This window comes from Falco punctatus (genome assembly GCF_963210335.1).
Source record: "Falco punctatus genome assembly, chromosome: 6".
Classification (NCBI taxonomy): domain Eukaryota; kingdom Metazoa; phylum Chordata; class Aves; order Falconiformes; family Falconidae; genus Falco; species Falco punctatus.
In genome coordinates, this window is record NC_137585.1 from 61,116,975 (window position 1) to 61,138,336 (window position 21,362).

Genomic DNA, 21,362 nt, shown 5'->3' on the forward strand with positions numbered 1-21,362 from the left:
TTTTCAGAAAAAGGGTGAGAGCAATTTGATCTGTACTGGTACATCTGACAATACAGTGCAGGTGGTTTAAAAACAAAACAGTTAATCAAGCAAAATTTTACTTAAACTACCTGATGATCCATCATCCAGTCTATGAACAGTGTCAACTGTCCCTTTCTAAGCAATTATTTATAGAATATTTAAATAGCCTGGACAGCATGTGCAACTGCTGAGAAGGCTATTGTATCATGAATTACCTATACAATTTATTTCCATTCAGTATAGACTGACAACTTTGCAGTCAGTCAATCTTCTGTTTTCTTGAATGCAATGCAATGTGCCATTTATACTGGAAATTAAGCTTTGCCTCAAGTATTATTCTGACCATGTTATAATATTACTGAAGTAAACTTTGAAATGGTATGAAAATCAGAATTATTTATTTAATCATCTTTCCACTTATTTTTGCACATTATTATCACAAACAGTAGAAGTTGCATTTATATCAATTTGGGCCAATATTAGGCTCTCACCTGCGTGACTCCCATTCAAGCACAAAATTGCTCAGAAACGCTGACAGAGAATATGACAGAGTAATTCCTTAGTGGGCTGGGTGCTAGTTAGATTTTTTTTAGAGCAATTGAAGCAATGTATAGAGTAGAAGGAAACTGAGAGATGTCAAATACACCAAGAATGAGATTGTCAAGAACTGGACAAGCTTTGGCAGGCTGTAAATTAGGGTGAAGAAATTGGAGAAAGACCAAAAAAAAAAGTGGCAGAGGTGTGATGATACAGTTATGGACATGAGGTGTTTCTTGAGTTTGTAGGACTTATCACCTGGAGCAGAGACAGTTAAGTAATTTTTCTTGTGCTGGAATTTGGAGAGTGGAACATCAAGAGGATGGAAATGAGACTGGTGGTAGTGGAGGTGACTTCTGGCTTGGAGGACTGTGACCTCAATAGCTACGCCTAGGCTGCATGACTAGTGCTTTTGGGAATCCTGGTTGCCTGTTCATCAGAATGCCTGGGAACCACGGTGGAAATCATAGGAGAAAGAAAATGGGGAGAGATCATTGTGTGCAGTTACATCTCATCCTGGCAAACTGAAATGAACCACGATGCATATCTGTATTTGGTCTGGCTGGGATGGAACTAACTTCCTTTGTCAGAGCTCGTATGGTGCAAAACAGTGTTGATAACAGAGTGATGTTTTAGGTGTTGCAGAGCAGTGCTTGCGTAGCATCAAGGCCACCTCTTACTCTGCCCCCGGCAAGTAGGCTGGGGGTGTGCAGCAGCTTGGGAGGGGACACATCCAAGACAGCTGACCCAAATTGATCAAAGGATGTTCTGTACCTTATAATGTCATGGTAAGCAATAAAAACTGGGGGGTAGTCTTTTCAAAGAAGTTCTTGGTTGGAGGCTGCATGAGCGTTAGTCTGCTGGTAGGAATCAGGGAGTGATTGCCTTGCTTCCCTTGTGTATTCTTTCTCCCTCTTTTTTTTTTTTTTCCTTCACTTACTAAATTGCCTTTATATCAACCCATTATTTTTATTTTTTCTTGCTTTTGTGCTTCAAATTATCTACTCCACGAGGGGAAGTGGAGTGAGCGAGTGGCTGGCAGGTGCTTAGTTTTTGGCCTGGATCAACCCACCACGATATCTGAAACTTGACAGTCCCTCTGAATCCCACTGTTTAGAGATAGCCAAAAACCAGCCAAATAGAAATTAAGTGGTAGCGTTGGTTTACCTGTAGTTAAAATGAAAATATTTCATTGAAAATTTGAAAGAAAAAAAGGAGTTACATTGGTTCAAATGTTGTCTAATAAACTGATTATATCAATGGCCATTTGGGGTTTTTTTGAAGTTTTTGTGGCACTGAGTTATTACCTTTCTCATAAGATCTTCTGATTCACGTAATGTTCTGTTGGAGGTTCTCAGCAAGCACATGTTCTTATGACACATGTTACTTCACACCTTTTAAGCCTGATCACCTAATATTGAGAAACCTCAGGAAATCCTTAGAAAACTACGTAGACTTTTCATGTGTATTTAATGGATTTTTTTTGGAGTGGTATTTCTGAAGTAATGGCTTGAAGGTCATGACATTTTGCTCATCACATGCGTACTATATCAATAAGTATGAACTTACTTCTGGTAGTGAATTAATTAATAGTAAATTTGTATCTGGTTATTTTCTTCACATTCTATTTTGATTCTTGAGAGAAATAAAAATATCTACAATGAGGTCACATCTTTCAGAATGTCTAGGTAAGGTGAAGTCTAGAAGGCTGTAAAACTGCATTTTACCTTCACCCACACAGAAGCAATACAGACTAGTTTGCTCTCTTATGTTGTGTTTTGTAGGCATTTCCTTGTGGTTCAGAAAGTAATACCTTAGAGACAAAATAATTAAAAATGCTATCTTTAGCACACACCGGCTAGTCTGGAATTATGAATCTAATATTAATACATCAGTGTTCATTAATCTATATGCATATAATATATGTGAAAATTAAAAATAAAAAATGCAGATTGAAACAATATAGTGGGCCTTGCACTCTTTCCTCTATGAAGGCAGAATTAAACTGTGCTGTGTATTTATTTGTCTGAACTAATTTTAAAATCTCATGTGTGTTGTAACTTACATAATTTTTGTTGAAAACTTGATTTCGCTGTTGTGAATTGGCTGTGATGTACCCATGTTTTCCTGTTTCTAAGTAAGTGCAACTGTAAAAAATGAGTTATCTAAGCTGTGTTGCCCGATTGGGCAATAGGAACTCACAAGCTTAAAATGCAAAGCACTCCTGGTCTTAAATGATGCTTTGCTTGAACTTAGCATGATTTGCCTGCTTTATGTGTGCACCTGTTAGTTGCTTGAGTGTACAATTTTAGTGTGTATCCTGACAGGGAAGCTTCCTGGATAGTGGATGAAAAAGAAATGATGATGAACTTTTTGTTCGTTCTAAATGTGAACACCAATTTTCAAGGGAGCTCATTAAAATTTTTATCTGTTCCCTAGCTGTGAGAGAACTCTGCCTGGATGCACGTGACAAGTTCATACCTTTAGAGATTTCTAATTTGATTGGGGAGGGGTTGCCTTGTTTTATTGCTACAGCATTTTTTTATGTTCGTAAGTCTTTGCCAGAGGAAATGGCAATCTTCTCTTTAAATGCTGCAATACTTAAATACTTCGCAAGTGGATTTTTTTCCCCTGATTGTATATATGAGAAGAAGGGTAACAACTCATCTAAGCTATTTGTTGGGGACAATGCTTCTTTGCAACCTAGTTGGCTAATAAACTATTGTTTTGAAGAGAGTCCAATCTGAGGTGATGTGCAGGATCTTGATAAAGTGGGAGCTCCTGTTGCCAAAGCTTTATGAAGATTGTTTTGTCATCTTAAAAAGGACATGCTGCGTTTTCTAGGTACAGAGTGGCACATTGTACATCAGCTGGATGTCAGCAAAGAACATTAAACTCTTAATTTAGCATTACAAGTTGTCAGCTGGTCACATCAGTTGACTTTAATAATTGCTAATTGAGCAAATGCACAGATCTGGAAGATAGAACTTCAAAACTTACCCTTTGTCAGCTTGTTAGTTTTATGTGTTTGAGTTATTTTCACTTGTAGCATTAAAAAAAAATATCTGTATAGTTTCCTTCTGCAGTAAGTTCTATACTATCAAATTGATCTTGTGTTTGATGTCTTTCATAAGTTGAAGATTACTCTCATAGTTTAACCTTGAAATTGTTCCTTAGTAGCAAGTAAAAGGGCTGATCAGTATGGAATGGGGTATGAAAGATTGGTCAGAATGAGAGTTTAAGGATTGGACTTGGAACAATATAAGGAAATCATATAAAAGTGAACATTTTGTAGTGAACTATTGATTCTTATTTTTTATTGTATGCTTCAGCATTCATGTGAAGGAAAAAAGTTTATAGCAAAGCAAGGTGTCTGTCACAGTCTGCTTTTCCTATAGTAGGAAAATTAATGATCTGAGATGTAGCTAAAGTAAAGGAATGTTACTACAGTAACATCTTTATGGAAGTGAAGTGGAAGCAGGATTTACACAGAATTTTCCACAAAGACCAATAAGACAGGGTGGTAACAGAAATACTTTTTTTGGCTTCTGTCAGTTAATCGATGAGATCAAGAGTGATACTTTTGCCAGTGCAAACTGAAGTGTGTATTTGCATATACTTACTGCTTTTGATTAGGAAAGAAAGAAACAGACCAGAATTTCCTTCATTAGTTGTGTATAAATTTAGTAGAGGAACAAGAATTTCAGTCTTAACTCCTCTGGGGAAAAATATCCTCAAAAAGAAAGTAAAAAAAATAACCTATTGAGACCAGACAGACTAGAAAACAGATACAAGCTTGAATAGTGACATGTGAGGATAGACATTCAAGATTTTCTTGAAGGCTGACAACTCAAAGATGTTGGCCACATGTCACCAAGGTCAGTTTTTTATAAATATCTAGCTATGAGCTACCATATGAATACCTAAAATGGAATAAAGGGAAAGAACAAATTTGAAATTTGCAATTACCAGATCAGATGGTTATAAGCCTTTGTATTCACATGACCCTGCACTGCAGTCACTGTATGTTCTGCACTTGCTTTAATAGGTAAGATAAAGGTAGTTCCTCCTAGTTTTTAGACTATCTTGTTAGATTCTGTGTTTACACTTGTCTGCCTTATATGCTGTGTAAGGATAGAAAATGGATGGTGATGATGATGATGATTATTATTATCATCAACATCATCATTATTATTATTACCACCTTTTTACTTTACCATTCTGAGTAACAGGAAAGGTGGACATGTTGAAATTATCTTCTTGCAGATTTTAATTCCAAAGTACTTACAGAGTAACTGTTTGGAAGGTTCACATGCATTTCATTTGTGGTATAGTGTGAAAGTTTCTCATACTTGTTTTTTGAATCATAGGGGTTTTAGATTATTAAGTACTTCTGCTCTAGGTGCAGTGGCACTACTAATAGAATGATAATCATGCACATACTAAGTTTGAGCCATACAAATTTGTTCAGTAGAAATGGATTCAGATGCACTACTAAGGATCAGTGGGTGTTACAGATGCATCATGCAGTGGTTTTTGCTGATTCCTGGAATGCAAAGGCATCTGTTTCCTTGCCTTTGCTTAAGTAAATATATAGGTCAAATTCAGAACATCTCTCATTAGAACAGAAGAATGGTCCCAAGGATTCAGAGCAGGGATTCTTATAGCCTGGGACCTACAGACTCCAGCATCCTTACCTTGAACAAGCCATAGCAGATTTCCATAGAATGGAGGAATAGAGTGTGAATATATCACACATTTCTCAAAAATTCCCAGCCTCTTTTCAGCTCAAGGGATTTCCTGAACCTGGTGTGGTTTCTCTTAACTCTCAATGAATCTCTCTTCCAAGTTCTTGCTCAGTTTCCCCATACAACTTGTAAAAATTTTCTTTTACCCCCCAATATGTTTCTGAGAGTTTCATAGATCTTCCACGTGTTGGACAAAGAACCCCCTTCTTTTGTTTGTTTTGCACTTTGCTCCTACCAGCTTCCTTTATGGTTGCTAGTTTTCCTCTAGACAACAATATACCGAACCTAAAATGGTATAAAAGTACAGTTTGAGCCCTCTGGTTTGATGCAGATTATTGCAGAAGATCACAAACTCAGCTTTACAACTGAATTTATTTATGAACAGCTTTACAGAAGGAGAATGTAATTTTTACAGCACTGACAAGATAGAAATTATCAGCTGATAGTTTTCCTCACAAAACTCTTATTGCACACCTGGTCAGTATGGACATGCTATGATAAAATGCACTGAGATAAATAACCCCGTGTTTTTATTAGTACTGTGATAAGTACTGATGTTTAACACAAACTATGTTAGCAAACTACAAGGATAGTGATACAAGCTGGATTTTGCTGATAGTTTGAATAGCAGCCAAGGTTTAAAATGGAAGGTCAGAGGGAGACCTGGTACAAGTAGTGCAGGCTGAAATGATGTCTGTGTATTGCAGTTTTCATTTAAGGTCATTTATCATGTAACAAACACTTTATAAGATTTCTTGAGGTGAAGCTTTAACATTGTGCTGCAGTGTAATTAAGAATCATTTTCAGTAAAATAAAGAGATCATCCAAATCTCTGCATATGTCACCTGATGAATTTAGGTTAAGGCTGACAGAAAGATCTTGCTGGTCTGCAAATGTCAGTTTTTTAGAAACTCCTGTGGTTGTTGCAGGGTGGAGGTAACTCTAAAATGCTTCAGATGGAAAGAAATGTTTTTTGTTTAGTACGGGACATAAAAATACAGTTAGATAGTAAAGAAATACCATTACTGTCTTCCAGAACTAAAAAATGTGTTGGGTTTTGTGGGTTTTGGTTCTTTTTTTACTGAATGGTGATGTTCCATGAAATTATTCACTATCTTTCTGTGATTCTAAAAAATTCCAAACTTTAAAAAAGGGAAACCAGTGCACACAGTGTAGAGATACATTTTGAAAAACTAGCTGAAGGGATTAAAAAAATGTCTGAATCTCGGACCTCTAAAGTTTGTGTTGGTAATAAAATTATTCTGCACTACTAAATTGCACTGTGTGCACTAAATAATAGGAATATGTAATAGTCAAAGATGTGGTAGGTTATATTGGACAAATGCGGATAAATTAAATAGTTTTCTTCTGAACATTGATTAAAATTACTTTGTTGACAAGGTGTCCTTATATTGCAATCACAGGTAGTGTCTTTGCTTTCTTTCAAAAACATGAGATAAAGTTTTCTAGTGAAAAAAAAATCTCAGCTGTCACAAAATACACATCTGAAGGCATTTTATCCCAGTCGTGTGGCAGAGAAGGTGGCGGATGACATCGTAAAGTTGCTCAGATTGGTGCTTTTTGTTTCTGAATCTGCTTGTTCTTTATAACATAACTGTGGGCAATCTCATAAGTTAGCAGATGTAAATAGCCAGTGTTAGTATGTGTTGCATGCAGAGCAGAATTATACCTTCAGCCAAGAAATACCTCTCAAAGAGAAGCTGCCTGGTAACCCTCATTTTAGCTCAAATTATGGAAATGAATAGTTAATCTTTTTATGGACAGAATGTTTGTTCTGCAGAAAGCAATGAGAGCAAACTGATTTTATATTCATCTTCCTGTGTTCCTGGTAGCATCCTTCATAAGCTGGTCTTTGACTTTTCTTGATAAGAAAGTCTTTTCCCATTATCTTTTAATACTTGCTATCTTCTTTCTCTCTCTCCTTCTGTTTCCCCCAAGAATGTTCATCCTACTGGGGAGGTTTCTGAGAACCAGACTGCTGGTGAAGAAAGGGTAGTTCACTGAAATGATACCACTAGCTTAAGTATCTTTTTATGCAAGTGAAAAAGCAAGACACAGAATGCAAAATTAAACTCGCCCCGCTCACCCCCCACCCCCCACCCCACCTCCATTTGCATTTTGCATCTCTATGGAAGACATGTAAAGGTTTTTTACAGAGACTACTAGTATTCTGGCAAGCTCTCATTTGTGATCCATTGTCCGTGAGACCATCAAAGTGCTGACAGATGCAGTAGTATAGAGAAATTCAAAGATTATATTTGTATTTCTGTATGTATTCTGCAAAAAACCTGAAACATTCAGATCTCTCCTTGCTACTGTGTTCCAGCATGCTCAAGCCATCTGCTTGGTTTTCCTGCTGCATTTGGTCTCATTAGTCATGTTCACATGTATTTCAGGCTGCTTAATTTCATTACGCAAAGTATTATGCACTGTTCATCCAATAAGTGAGAGAGGTTCATTCTGCTCCCCGAGGGACTTGTAAAAAGTAGGTTTAAATCTCTAAGAAAACCTGAAAATTCCTGTTGAAACATGGATCACGTTTCACTGTTACCTTTATTAACGTACTAAAACTTACTTTATTGATTTAGTTAACTGTCTTTTCCTGACTCCCAAAGGCTAACTGCTGTCTCCTTAGAAATACTTGTTTCTAACTAAGGTTTTTTAACACAATTAAGGTCTCAACACAAAATGAAGGTAATATTTGAAAGTTTCCTTTTTGGTGGTTATTTTTAATGCCTAGTAGTGAGGTTGCTTATTCTGAACAGAATGTGCTTGTGGCCATCTCTGTGAATAACCACTAGAATTAGCAAAATCATAAGCCTTTTTAAAAGCATCAGTATTCACAGAGGAAAGAGAGATCTGTTGATCTCTGTTTGTGGTCATTGCTGAGTGTGCTCGCTAAACTTCTAAGGCTGACGATGATAAAGTCAGGGCGTTCCCATGGAGTGACTGAATGTACTCATGTTGCAAGACAGAAAAGATGTTTCCTGTGATGTCTTTTGATAATTGCTTTGTGCGATGGGAAGGATCCCGCCCCAGCAATGAGAGCTGGGACAGTGCCAGGACCTCAGTGGATGGAAGAGTAAGGGGGCTGGTACCGTCAGTGTTGGGCTAAGGAGGGAATGCCCAAGGCTTGATGGACAAAGGCAGTGGTTTAATAGTCAACCTAGAGAATGGGAAGGGACATAAAAGTTGGACATGGAGTGGGAAACTGGAATTGACCAGACAAAAAGAGTGAGAATTGGCAGGGAGCTATAGGGAAGACAGATTTAATAAGAAATTGGATAACTGGACAGCAAATGTAGAGCTGCCAGCATCCCTGCCATTAGCATCAGCTGGTAATCCTAGCTCAGGAGAACTGGGAATGATTGAGAAATGAGCCAGGAAGGCAGGAAAATGGAGTTCAGTGGAAGCTTTGCTTGGGTTTATAGGACATACAGTATATACTACATGCTCTAAAGAAAAAAATAAGGGGGGAGGAAATGAGTATCCATTATTGGGTGCAAAAGATTACTGTGTTATTTTATTCTGAAAAAATTATGAAGTCATAATTACATTTTATTAATGTACTCTGTATGTTATAAAGCAATCATAGAATAATACGGATAGACTCCTTAAATTCTATTTAAAAAAAACAACAAAGGCACTGGATAAACACGGCTCCCCACAAAAACATATGTGACTCAGAGACTGTCATAAAGCCTCAAAAAGAGGCTGAATTAAACTTTGAGTGCTTGACATTGCAGTGATGTTCTTTTATTAACGTTGTGGTTTGCATCTAATGAGTTTAATTTTACTTTGTTGTTTTGATAAATAAATATATTCTATCCAGACAGCCAGAAGGTACATAATAATTGTTGACTGTGAAAGCCGGAACATTTTCAACTAGCTTTTTCTGATCTTTATTTCATTAAAACCCTAGGTCCTAGAGTCATTTAAAGGATTTAGCATTTCTTTTCTTTTCTGATGGAAAAGGCACATTGTGTGGTGGTGTAAATTCTTGTCATCCCATGACTTTGGTGACTGTAAATTCAATGCAATGCATCTTGCTGATAGGGGCTTTATTCCCTAAAAAATGGGAAGGCAAATTATAGGTATCCACATTTATAGAAAATTCCATCATTTTTACTGTTGTGGTTAACAATATTGATTTTGTAGTACTTAAGCAGTGAAGAATGAGAGTTTCCGAACTATTGAAAAATACTCTTCATGAACTTTTGAATTATGCAATGCTTCTGTTGTTTGTTTGTTTTTTAAAGAATTATTGCTGTTTTAATTACTAGGACCAGCAAAATGAAATAATCACGGTATTTCTTACTGAGAAAAAGAATAAAAACCACTACATATAAGATGTGGAGACTGAGGACAGCTTTTATGATGTATGATTAATGTATTGGGCAAGGATTCAAGACATTTAAGACAGAGAAGGTTCCTTAAACCAGACTCCTTGTGTGACATTCAGCATAGTTTAATTTTGTGTACCTCAGCTTCCATCTGTAGAACAAATATGTTGATATCGATTTACTCCTATCCTTTCCTATCTCAGGGGTTTGATTTATAAAAAACCTTAAAAGATCTCTAATGGTCTTGTTGAAACAACTTACATCACAGTAAGCATTCAGTCTTCACTGGAGCTTCTAGTCATAGCTGTGGGGAAAAAGTGATGTGACTGCTCTTAATTTACCAGAATAGGAGACTCTATAGAAGGAAAATAGAAGAACTGAGAAGGAAAAAAAAAAAAAAATCTGTAGTATAATCTGAATAGTTCTGTGAAATTGTGCAAGCCTAAAGATTGAATTGAGTCATGCCACCTTTGCCCCATAATGCAAGCTGTTTTGAAATTGGTTTTGTATAGATGTTAAAAAATATGCAAGTATAAAACCATGTGCTTTTGTGATATGAATTCACTAAGCATGCTAAGTTAAGGAACCTTGTGGGATACAACAGTAGGAAAATACAATGTGTGTGAGATCACTGCAATTCACTGTACTTGGCTCAATGATGAAATCTACAGAAATATGTAATGTTGGAGCACACCAAGAAAACAGTCCAAATGAGTTCATGAGGAAAAAAACTTGTTCATATATTTTTTTTTTCTGTGTATCTTAACAATCTGATTAACTCTCATGTTAATCAACGTCTGGCAATCAGCAGCTGAAGGGCACTGAACAAACCAAGCATATTTAAAGGAGTTTTTAAGCAGCAGTTGTTTGTGGTCAAAGATGGAAAATACAGCTGCATAGGTACTGGCGAGTGTTTACATGGAATGTCTTTCTCTTAAAGGGAGAAAAGGGATTTTTTTCTGAGCTGTGAAGAAACTAGAAAGTGACTGGCAGAGCCTTCATTCAAGATTTCCCTGTGAAAACTGCATTGATGCCAATCATATAAGGTATTTTAAACAAACATGGATTCTGTTACCTTCCATACCCTGTTAAATGCTTTAATGCATGGTGCTTTCCAAAAAATAAAATGGAGGTAGCAAATAATTTAAAGAAATAGCTTTTTCTGATGTAAAGTCTATTATATTAGTGAGCATAAAATTTTGTGGTAATACCTCATATGTCATACTGACATTAAAGATGAAAATAAAATAGTTTATATGCATTTTTTGGCTGTTCAGATAGTAGTGTATTTTTTTCCTTCTCTCACCGTCAGTTGCGTTTTATCAAATCCCAAGCTGTCATGGTTCATTATCCATAGATGATCTTGAGCAGCCTTGCATCATAAATAAATATGCTGTGGCATCTGCCATTGTGCACCACTGTACAGATCACTTCTGAGTAAGGTTTGTCTTTGATTTCTACATTGCTGTGTGTGTTCTTATATTTTTGCCTGTGAATATCTTAAGCAATGGAAGCTGCATATACTACATTATGATTTTTCAGGTTGTAGATATAATGTCTGCTGTGCGTTTTTAGCTAACGAGTTCCATTTGAGTTGATTCTACACCTTAATCTCTACCAAGCAGTCACGTCACTTCTGTAGTCATTTCATAAGCTCCTGTACCAGTGATGTAGGCAGCATATTGAAATTAGGTGGTTATACTATCAGTCTTGCATTCTAGATCCTGTATTTTGACTTTTCTGATTTTAAGAGCCAGAAATGAAATTTGTATCACGATTGTCTTACTAGACAGCAATAATGTCCAGATATAAATGTATTCACTAAGGAAGCCTTTATTTCCTGAGGAAATTACATTGGTAAGAGACTATCATTCTTCTTTCAAATACAATTAGTAAAAATGCGTAGTGCTCATAGATATTAAGTCCTCTTCATTCCTCTGATTTACGTCTCTGTTTAACTATTGTTGTAAGGGGGAAAGGACCATATATTTTTTAGGGTTATTCTAAGGTCATTTCACTGCTATTCCGTTTTGGTCATAGAACATTTGGAAATTATTATACTGCTACTCTTACTGCTTCATATGAAAATACATTTTTCAGCAATCAGCAGTGAAAATCTATTACTACCCATTTTAGCTTTGTTTCAGTACTTCTTGACTTGGTAACTATCTGAAATTAATAGGTTTTAGGAAATTGCATAGATACTTTTCTGAGTATGTTAAATCAAAGTAGCATTGCTTGCCATAGCCTTAATAGTCTTCACCCAGTTGCTTTGATGTTTTCTCCAGGGATGAGGAGAGTAAGGGAAACAATCTTGTTCTGCTAAGATTCCTTGTAATTGCCAGGCTTGATGCAGTTTCAGTAAAACATTATGCTATAAGCACTCCTTTTAATAGAGGAAAAAAGTTTCTGTGTAAGTCTGAAGATTTTTGCAGGACTTATATTTGCATGTCACAGTTCCCATATCAATTAATTGTTTATTCTTGCAAGGGCTTCAGGACTTCATTTGGGTTAAAGCTTTTTATGCTCTTTCTGTTTGTTCCACTGAGAGCTTGTGGAAGTGGAGATCATTCACAGGTCACATGAAAAGCAACAACATATAAAGACAGTGAAATGTCAGGGCACTTCTCAGTGAAAGTTCACAAAACAAGTGAAAAGCCACATGAAAATGCAAAGCAATATGTCCTCAAAGTAAATTGTCCCCAGAGAAAATAACTTACTTGGAAAGAATAATACTATTTGTTTTTGTTGTAGAGCAGATTGTTGTGAGACTAACTCTCAATGTGTGACTTCAGCAATGACTTTTGTTCTGCCCAAAACTTACCTTTTAATTTCAGTAATAAACACAGTACAGCTCTGTGCTGAATGTGGAAAAAGGGGGAGGGAGCGAATGAGAGATTGAAAAAATATTTTATTTTCTAATTCCCCTGCATCTGTTCCTGTTCCACCAAAGCTTGCAAATGGATTTTGATTGAAGTAGTAGTGGGTTCATTACCAGTGATAAAATTAATTTCTATCTCTGTTCACTATCATGCGTGTCTCAGTTACAGGCAGTTTCCTCTGAGAATAAGAAATACTGTCTACAAATGTGTCTGCGAGTAAGTCACTAATGTTATAACTCAAACTAGTTTAAATAAAGGCAAATGTTTTGGGATCTGAAAGCTGAATTTCTATTTGAACAATAGCTTCAAGGACTTGCATGCACATTTGGCTGTCTCATGCCTTGAGGTAGATTGCTATTAAAGAGGTTATCCACATATACCCATGAGCTACAGTATGTTTTACAGGAGTGTGAAATAGAATAAAGTTGGCTGTAAAGTAAATATGAAGTGGAAAAGCAAATGAAAGCAAAAATGAAATGAGAATTAATCCAGGAGAATTTTTAAAAATCTACACCAGGAACTTAAGGATGCAACAAAACCTGAGGATCGATGCATAAGTCTGAACTAGAGATGCTTCTTAATCTCTTATCCAAGTTACAGAATTTGTTTGGTAGGTCTCTCGATGTTGTTGATGTCTATATAGTATGTTACAAATTGTGTTAAAGGGGATACTGTAATAAACAGAGTCAGCAGGAAATACCTTCTGAGACTTTTTGAGTATTAGGAAGCGCTTACTGAAACACAGAATAATTGCAGATGGTTAAACATTACAAGGAGTCTTCTTATTTTTTAAAAAATGCATTAAATTGGTAAAAATATTCCTTTAAGTGTTTTAGAAGCAATTTATGTTTAATACTACTATCCATTTAGAAATGTTTATGGTGTGTTGATTTTGGTGTTATTTTTTGCTTGTATATTTGATGATAGTATCATGGATGAAAGGAGTTCTCCTGTTACAGGAGCTATTACTTCCACTATAGTTGCTTTGGATGTTCTAAAAATGCAGAGTGATGCTCAAGTCAGCACTGAGGGCATCTCCACAAATCACAGAGGAAGGCTGTAAATAGTACAAGTCCAGAATCAGGAGGCCCCAGACCAACCAGTCTCAACGGTCTGACCCCATTTAATTCAAAAAGCCATGGCAGTTGATAGCAATACTCTCACAAGTTCTTTCCCCTTTCCTTGTCTTAGCAGTATTTTGTTTCTAGCCCACTTACAAAAAAAAAAAAAAAAAATCCTGGAATTCCCATTTCATTCTCATGCTTGTAAAACTCCGTTAACCATGATGGAGCATGTAGGACTACAAATAAAATTCCATTTCAGTCAGCTGAGTGCAGCCAGCGGAGAAGACTGGTGATCAGTTTTAGGACTTATGCTCTGCATACCTCAGTAAAAGAAAATATCTTATAAACCAATGTTAAACATCTCCCAACAAGGTATAGGATGTTTCATATGTGTTCTGTAATTGTTTGAGAAAAATTACACTTTCCCAGCTTATTCCAGATTTTGGCTTTTTCCTTTGGTCTTTGAAGGATTTTAGTATGTTTCTATATTTTCTGGTCAGTGAAGTCCTATCTTCTGGAAAGTTGTTGACGTACTATCATGGAACTGTTCAAGAATCGAGGACTAAGGCATTGTTGCAATGAACGCCAAAATTATGGGTAAGCAATGTTGTCACAGTTTGAAGACTTGTCTCAGGGCAAAGACCACAAACCTGTGTCTGAAAATACCAATATTTTCACAACTTCTTTTTCTTTTTTCTGTACTTTTTTGCCTCCTTTTTTCTGAATTAACACTTCCTTTCATTCCTCTTTTGGGAGCCGACATTCCACTGATAACTTAAAATCCCTAGGCTGTAGATGGATACATCTTGCCTCCTTTAATCATTTCCATCTTAAAGGTAAACCATTAAGCAACAGTGACAACTGAATTTTACATAATCTGTGGTTAAAAAATTATTAAAAATAGGGAGAGCAATAGATGCTAAAAATAATTTGTTGACATTGTTTAAACAGTATATAACCTCCTTCTGTAACTGCCTCCTGTAACTTCAGATATCTTATGCTGGCAACACAGGTTACAATGAAATTTCTGGGGTTTGGCAATTGAAGATGAATCAGACATAGCAAAGGCTTTTTGCAGGAAAATAAAATTTCACAAAGTAATACAGCAGGTCTTGCTCTCCCTATAAGAAACAGAATAAAATTGCTGATGCAAAAAAGGCTTCTTTCTTCCCACAGCGCTGCATTTATTGTGTTGCAGTCTAAACCAGCAGCAATTATACATAAGCTGTTAAACAAAATGAGAACAATCAAACAGTCGGCTCACTGAGCCAGAGGTGGTACTTCAAGTCCTTGCTGTTTCTCCCAGTCAGTCTCAGCATCAGTGATGGTCAGAAAATAGATGCTCATTCCCTTGCATATGTTTATATAGTGGGGGGGACATGACTTTTCTTTCCTGTTTGGCAAGCAAAAAAGAAATGAAAACCACTTTGGGGGAAAAAAATGTAAGTGCACACCATACCTGGGAAGAATATACTGTTTTTTAACTGGATGGATGAAATGCCCACCAGATTACTACAGGATGAAGCTAAGAAGCTGGCAAAGTTCAAAACAATTTTGAAATTACATGGCAGTGAGAATTGTAACAGTGAATTCTTGTGAGATTTTAGGGGGAAGAAAAAAACCCACATGTTAGGGCAAAATAAATGGTTAAGTGGGTAGGGTAGTGTTTCATGGAATGAATTATATTCCAGATAACTGTTGCAGGAGGTCACACACATTTTTTTAAATATCAATGTCATTTAAATATTAAATGTCATTTGTCAGAAAGAGGATGCAAGATTATAGGTAGACTTGAAATTTAGTTTTGTTCAGAAAGTCCTACCACAGGTTTGGTCAAGTGACGTAGAAAAAATTTTGTGGCTCAAAAGAACCCAGGAGGGTATTTCTGACCATCTTTACATCTGAATAAATCAGGATTAAGAAACTCCAGTGTAAAGTTCAGAGAAGATCTGTGATTCAAATCTAACGAGGATAGTTATTTTCTGAGGTACAGTGGACTCATGAGCAAACTGCATGGGTATAGTTTCTTGATAGCATAAACCCACATTTTTACTAGAAGCAATGATCTTCTCATTGCCTCAACAGGACAGGGGGAGAAAGGAAGATGGAAAAGCTTGTGGGTCAGGATAAAGTGTAGGGAGATTACTTACCAATTAATTATGGTCACGGGCAAAACAGACTGGACTTGAGGAAAATTAACTTAATTTATTGCCAATTAAAGTAGATTTGAATGGTGAGAAACAAAGACAAAAACCTAAACCGCCTTCTTCCTTGTTGCCAGGCTCATCTTCCCTCCTTCATTCCCGGCTCATGTGTCTCCCCGTGCTGAGCCGTGCAGCGCGGTGGGGAGCGAGGGTGGTGGTCAGCTCCTGGCGGCTGGTCTCTGCCACTCCTTCCTCCTCACACTTATCCTCCTCTCCAGCATGGGGGCCTCCATGGGCTGCAGTCTTTCAAGAACTGCTTCAACGTGGGCTCTCACATGGGCTGCAGCTCCTTCAGGGCATATCCACCTGCAGTGGTGTGGCGTCCTCCTTGGGCTGCAGGAAAATCTCTGCTGCAGCCCCTGGGGCACCTCCTTACCCTCCTTCTTCTCCCACTTTGGTGCTTACAGGGGCTATTTCTCTGACTTTTCTCTCTCCCTCCTCACCACTGGGCAGTGGTTTTGCTCCATCTTTCATGCGCTTCCCTGGAAGTGCCAGTATCTGGGCTGCGGTGCCCTGTGGGGGTCAGGCGGAGCCGGCGGGAACCGGCTGTATCTGGTATGGGCAGCCCCAGCCACACCTCACAGAAGCTGCCTTGCAGCCCCCTGCCAGCGCCCGGCGCCTGCGCCCCGCACACCAGATTGCCTCTCAGACAGTTTAAGGAGCCAGCGAGGGTGAAGGACGTTTTCTCGGGTTAGTCTTGAAAACTTGAGGGTTTTTTCCTAACATGATTTCAGAGACACCTGGTTTCTAGTAATAGGCCAATACTGATTACATGGGAGCTCTTATTCCTAAATGCCTCTGTAAGTATAAACAGATAAATCCCATCATGTATTTTAAGGAAATACTTTTTTTTTTTTCAGTGTGGCTGTGCATATGGTAGATAAAATATTGTTTTCTATGTTATGTTTTTGTATTTAGAATCATAGAATCATTTAGGTCAGAAAAGACCTTCGAGGTCATCAAGTCCAACCGTTAACCCAGGACTGCCAAGTCCATCATTAAACCACGCCGCTAAGGACGGCATGTATGTGGTTTTTAAACACTCCAGGGATGGGGACTCAACTACTTCCCCAGGTAGCCTGTTCCAATGCCTGACCACCCTTTCCATGAAGAAATTTTTCCTCATCTCCAATCTAAACCTCCCCTGGCACAACTTGAGGCCATTTCCTCTTGTCCTATTGCTTACTACCAGGGAGAAGAGACCTTCACCCACCTCACTACAACCTCCTTTCAGGTAGTTGTACAGAGCGATAAGGTCCCCCTGAGCCTCCTTTTCTCCAGGTTAAACAACCCCAGTTCCCTCAGCTGCTCCTCATAAGACTTACCTTCCAGACCCTTCACCAGATTTGTTGCCCTTTTCTGCACACACTCCAGCACCTCAATGTATTTCGTGCAGTGAGGGGCCCAAAACTGAACACAGTATTTGAGGTGCAGCCTCACCAGTGCTGAGTACAGGGGGACAACCACTTCCCTTGCCCTGCTGGCCACACTGTTTCTGATACAAGCCAGGATGCTGCTGGCCTTCTTGGCCACCTGGGCACACTGCTGGCTCATGTTCAGCCGGCCATCAACCAGCACCCCCCAGGTCCTTTTCCTCCAAGCAGCTTTCCAGTCACTCTTCCCTGAGCCTGTAGTGTTGTGTGGGGTTGTTGTGTCCCAGGTACAGGACCTGGCACTTCCCCTTGTTGAACCGCGTTCAATTGGCCTTGGCCCATTGGTCCAGCCTGATCAGATCCCTCCACAGAGCCTTCCTACCCTCAAGCAGATCCATGCTCCTGCCGAACTTGGTGTCATCTGCAAACTTACTGAAGGTGCACTTGATCCCCTCATCCAGATTGTCAATAAAACGTATTAAACAGCTGGCCCCGGTACTGAGCCCTGGGTAACACCACTTGTGACCGGCCACCAGCTGGATGTAACCCCGTTACTGCCACTCTTTGCGCTCAGCCAGCCAGCCAGCTTTTAACCCAGCGCAGAGTACACCCATCCGAGGCATGAGCAGCCAGTTTCCCCAGGAGAATGCTGTGGGAGGCAGTGTCAAGGGCTTGACTAAGGTCCAGGTAGACAACATCCACAGTCTTTCCCTCATTCAGTAGGTGGGTCATCTTGTTGCAGGAGATCAAGTTCATCAAGCAGGACCTGTCTTCCATGAACCCAGGCTGCCTGGGCCTGATCCCCCAGTTGTCCTGCATGTGCTGTGTGATGGCACTCAGGATGATCTGCTCTGTGGCACTAAGTTCAGGCCAATAGGCCTGTAGTTCCCTGGATCCTCCTTCCTGCCTTTCCTGTAGATGGGTGTCTCATTGTCTAACCCCCAATCTTCTGGGACTTCCCCATTTAGCCAGGATTGTTCATAAATGGTGGATCTACCAGAATATCTGCCTTGTAGGCCCTCCCCCTGATTCTTACCTCTAAACAGTCAACCATATTATCACCATCATTCAGCTCTAGGCAGTTGAAACACTCCCTGACATACAGAGCTACCCCACCACCTCTCCTTCCTAGTCTATCCTTCTGAAGAATTTGCAGCCATTGCAGCACTCCAGTCATGCCAGTTATCTCACCATGATTCTGCAATGGTGATTATGCCATCTCTTCCAGCTGCACGATGGCTTCCAGCTCCTCCTGTTCATTGCCCATGCTTCAGAAATTTGCATAGATGCACTTCAGTTGTGCTATTGAACTTGCCTCCAACACTAGCATGCCACCCTCAAGCTCATCTCTAACAATCTTGGTTTTATTCCCTTCCCCCTCTGAATCTAGTTTAAAGCTCTCTTGATGAGCTCTGCTAAGTTCTGACCTAGAGTCCTTTTCCCCCTTTGCTACACATGAACCCCATCTCTTGCCAGCAGGCCTAGTACCATGTAAACTGACCGTGGTCATAACCCCCAAGATTTAGCTGGTGGCATCAGGCCCAGAGCCATGTATTGATCTGTGTCACCTTCCAATTACACACCCCATCGTTCCCTGCAACAGGCAGTACAGAAGAAAACAGTGCTTGTGGTCCTGATCCCTCAACCATTTCCCCAAGGCCCTGATGTCTCTCTTGATTGATTTCAGTTTTCTTGTTTGGACTTCATTGTTGCCCACTTTGAAGACCTGTAATGGGTAATAATCAGAGGGCTGTACCAGACAAGGGAGTTTTCTAGTAACTTCCCTTACCCAGGCCCCAAGGAGGCAACAGACTTCCTGGTGGATTGGGCCCAGTTGGTGTATCAGGCCCTCTGTTCCTGTCATGACTAAGTACAGCTGAAAATTTGTGCTAGAAATGCAAACCTGCAGGGTTTTTTTTCTTGCCACACAACAATTTGGAGCCTATCTGTCATGCAATGCAGCAAGTTTATTGTGCAGATCATGATGTGACAGAATTTTGCCTGTAAGCTTTCGCATATGTTATTGAAAAGAAAAATATTTTCCTTTCTGTAAAATATTAAAAAATATTTGCCTTCCGTATCACTTTGAATGCAAAATTTATGTATCCCAGATGTGTAAAACGTGGAAAAGAGAGAAATTGGATCCAGAGAACAGGGAAGCTATGAACTCTGATAGGCTCTCAGCTTGCAGGCAGGAGGCAGATGGCCAGCTCTCCAGTTTGTTGGGGAGATCTGCTGTGTCCCTTCTTGTGCCCGCCTCTGCTTTTAGGGCTGCCTGTTCTCTGGACCATTGGTTAGGACACTGTGCTGGGGTAAATTCATCCTCTGCTGTTCTCCCACTATTTCTTTGGTAAACTGGGTGAATACTGATTCCTTCTGTATTATTTATAACTTCTGTCTCAGAGTCAGAAAGGTGGTGGCCCAACAGTGGCCCATTACAGCATGACAAACTGGTTGGAACTCTTGGCACAAAGAAGTGGTTTATTTTATCCTCACATTAAAAAAAACGTGACATGAAACCTTGTATATTTTAAAAATCTGAATTCTTATCTGTGTTTGACAGATCTCATTGCTATGAGAGGTTCAAAATCTGTGGTTCTCTCTAAAATTTAATTATCTGGCATTTTCCAACAGCAGCTTGTCTACTACTGACATGTAGAATTTAATTTTGTTCAAACATCTTTTGTGTGTGTCTCCTTGATATTGGTAACAGTGGCTTGTGGTAGTGCTTATCTCCTTTTGATTCTGAAAATTTAATAAAGAAGGAAAATACAAAGTAATAGCTACATGCATTAGGCAGACATCCATCAAGTCTTTGCATCAGACTTGGCTTTTCAGATACCTTAAGAAACAGAGATCATAAAAGCAGCTTTGGCATGGCAAACATACCCACAAACCCAAATAAATCATTGTCTAAACAAGGAATGAACCAAGACAGGTAATTCTTGTTCATTCATGAGTTTCTTTGTTCCATTTTCCAGATAATTTTCTGAACAAATTGTTAATTACTATTTGCCACGGTTATCTCTCTTCATAGGTACCATAACTGGACTCCTGAAGGTATGTGAAGCTTGGGTCCATTCCCCAAATTCCTGGGGTATGTGATGGGGGTAGGAAGTCAAATCAAACAGGGAAAGTTTACAGATAAGAGTAGTCAGCTGGAAAAAAGTGCAGGATTGCAAATGTAGAATTTTATCTCATCTGTAAAAGAAATCTGTCATTAAAGAGCTAGGGATATAAGTATGAGCAGCTGTAGACATAGCTCTTGCATTGTCATTTCGAGTTTAAATGACTGAAAATACTGGATATTTACATTTAGGGCATGTTTATATACATGACTCTGGTCTGTACTTGTGGATAATGAAACGGACAATAAGTGCATCCTGGTGTACTTATATGTACATATTGAGAGTATTTGGGGTAAGATGTAATATATCATAGAAAAATAGGAAATTCTGATGGTTTTTGTGTTCCGATACATGCACGGTTTAATTTGTGGAATGTTAGTTTGCAAGACACATTTTTTTTTCTTTTTTTATTTTTAACATATATTTCTTGATTGTACAGTGCTATATGTGCACAATGATGCTGTTGTGGGATTTTGACTTTGTAACTCGGTCTGAGCAGCCAGATTTAGTGATGACTGAAATGTGCATGGAGAAACCTGTATGTTTCATTGGCAGAGTATCTGATTTGATGAGAAGAACAGTGGAAATCTTCATTATATAGTGGGAAAACTAAAAGTATTATTGGCTTCCATGTAGCCTGTCAATAGGCTTTTATAGAAGCCTTAAACAAGTTTAAGCATTGCTGTGTGCAATGGAAGTCTGCATGGTGTGACCTGCTTCTCAGGAGAAGCACAGATAGAAACCTGATCACATCATATGATTATTTAAAAGCCTGTATGAAAGAAAAAGCAAGGTTGGGCGCAGCTGTGTGAAAACCATACCCCTGATGATCAGAGCACAGTTGAGGAAGGTGCATACACACTGATCAGGGATTATATATTTTCCCTAGGCGGAGGAGGCTCATATCGAGTAGCTAAGGTCATTTGCATTTCAGTTCCCAGAACAAATCCTGCTTGTGTGGTGGCTTCCAAGGTGGTTATTGTGGTATTGTCAACAGGCAACCTCCTGACCAAAGCACATGAGGCTGCACATCTAGAACTA

At 38.8% G+C, this 21,362-nt stretch overlaps 1 protein-coding gene across 1 annotated transcript in view; it reads left to right on the forward strand.

The window, feature by feature from the left end:
- SYT1 (synaptotagmin 1) overlaps window positions 1-21,362 on the forward strand; it is a 358,390-nt gene that overhangs the window by 70,835 nt on the left and 266,193 nt on the right. Inside the window, 1 exon segment of the mRNA XM_080392492.1 lies at window positions 10,611-10,716. The gene's annotated coding sequence lies outside the window, so the exon portion shown is untranslated.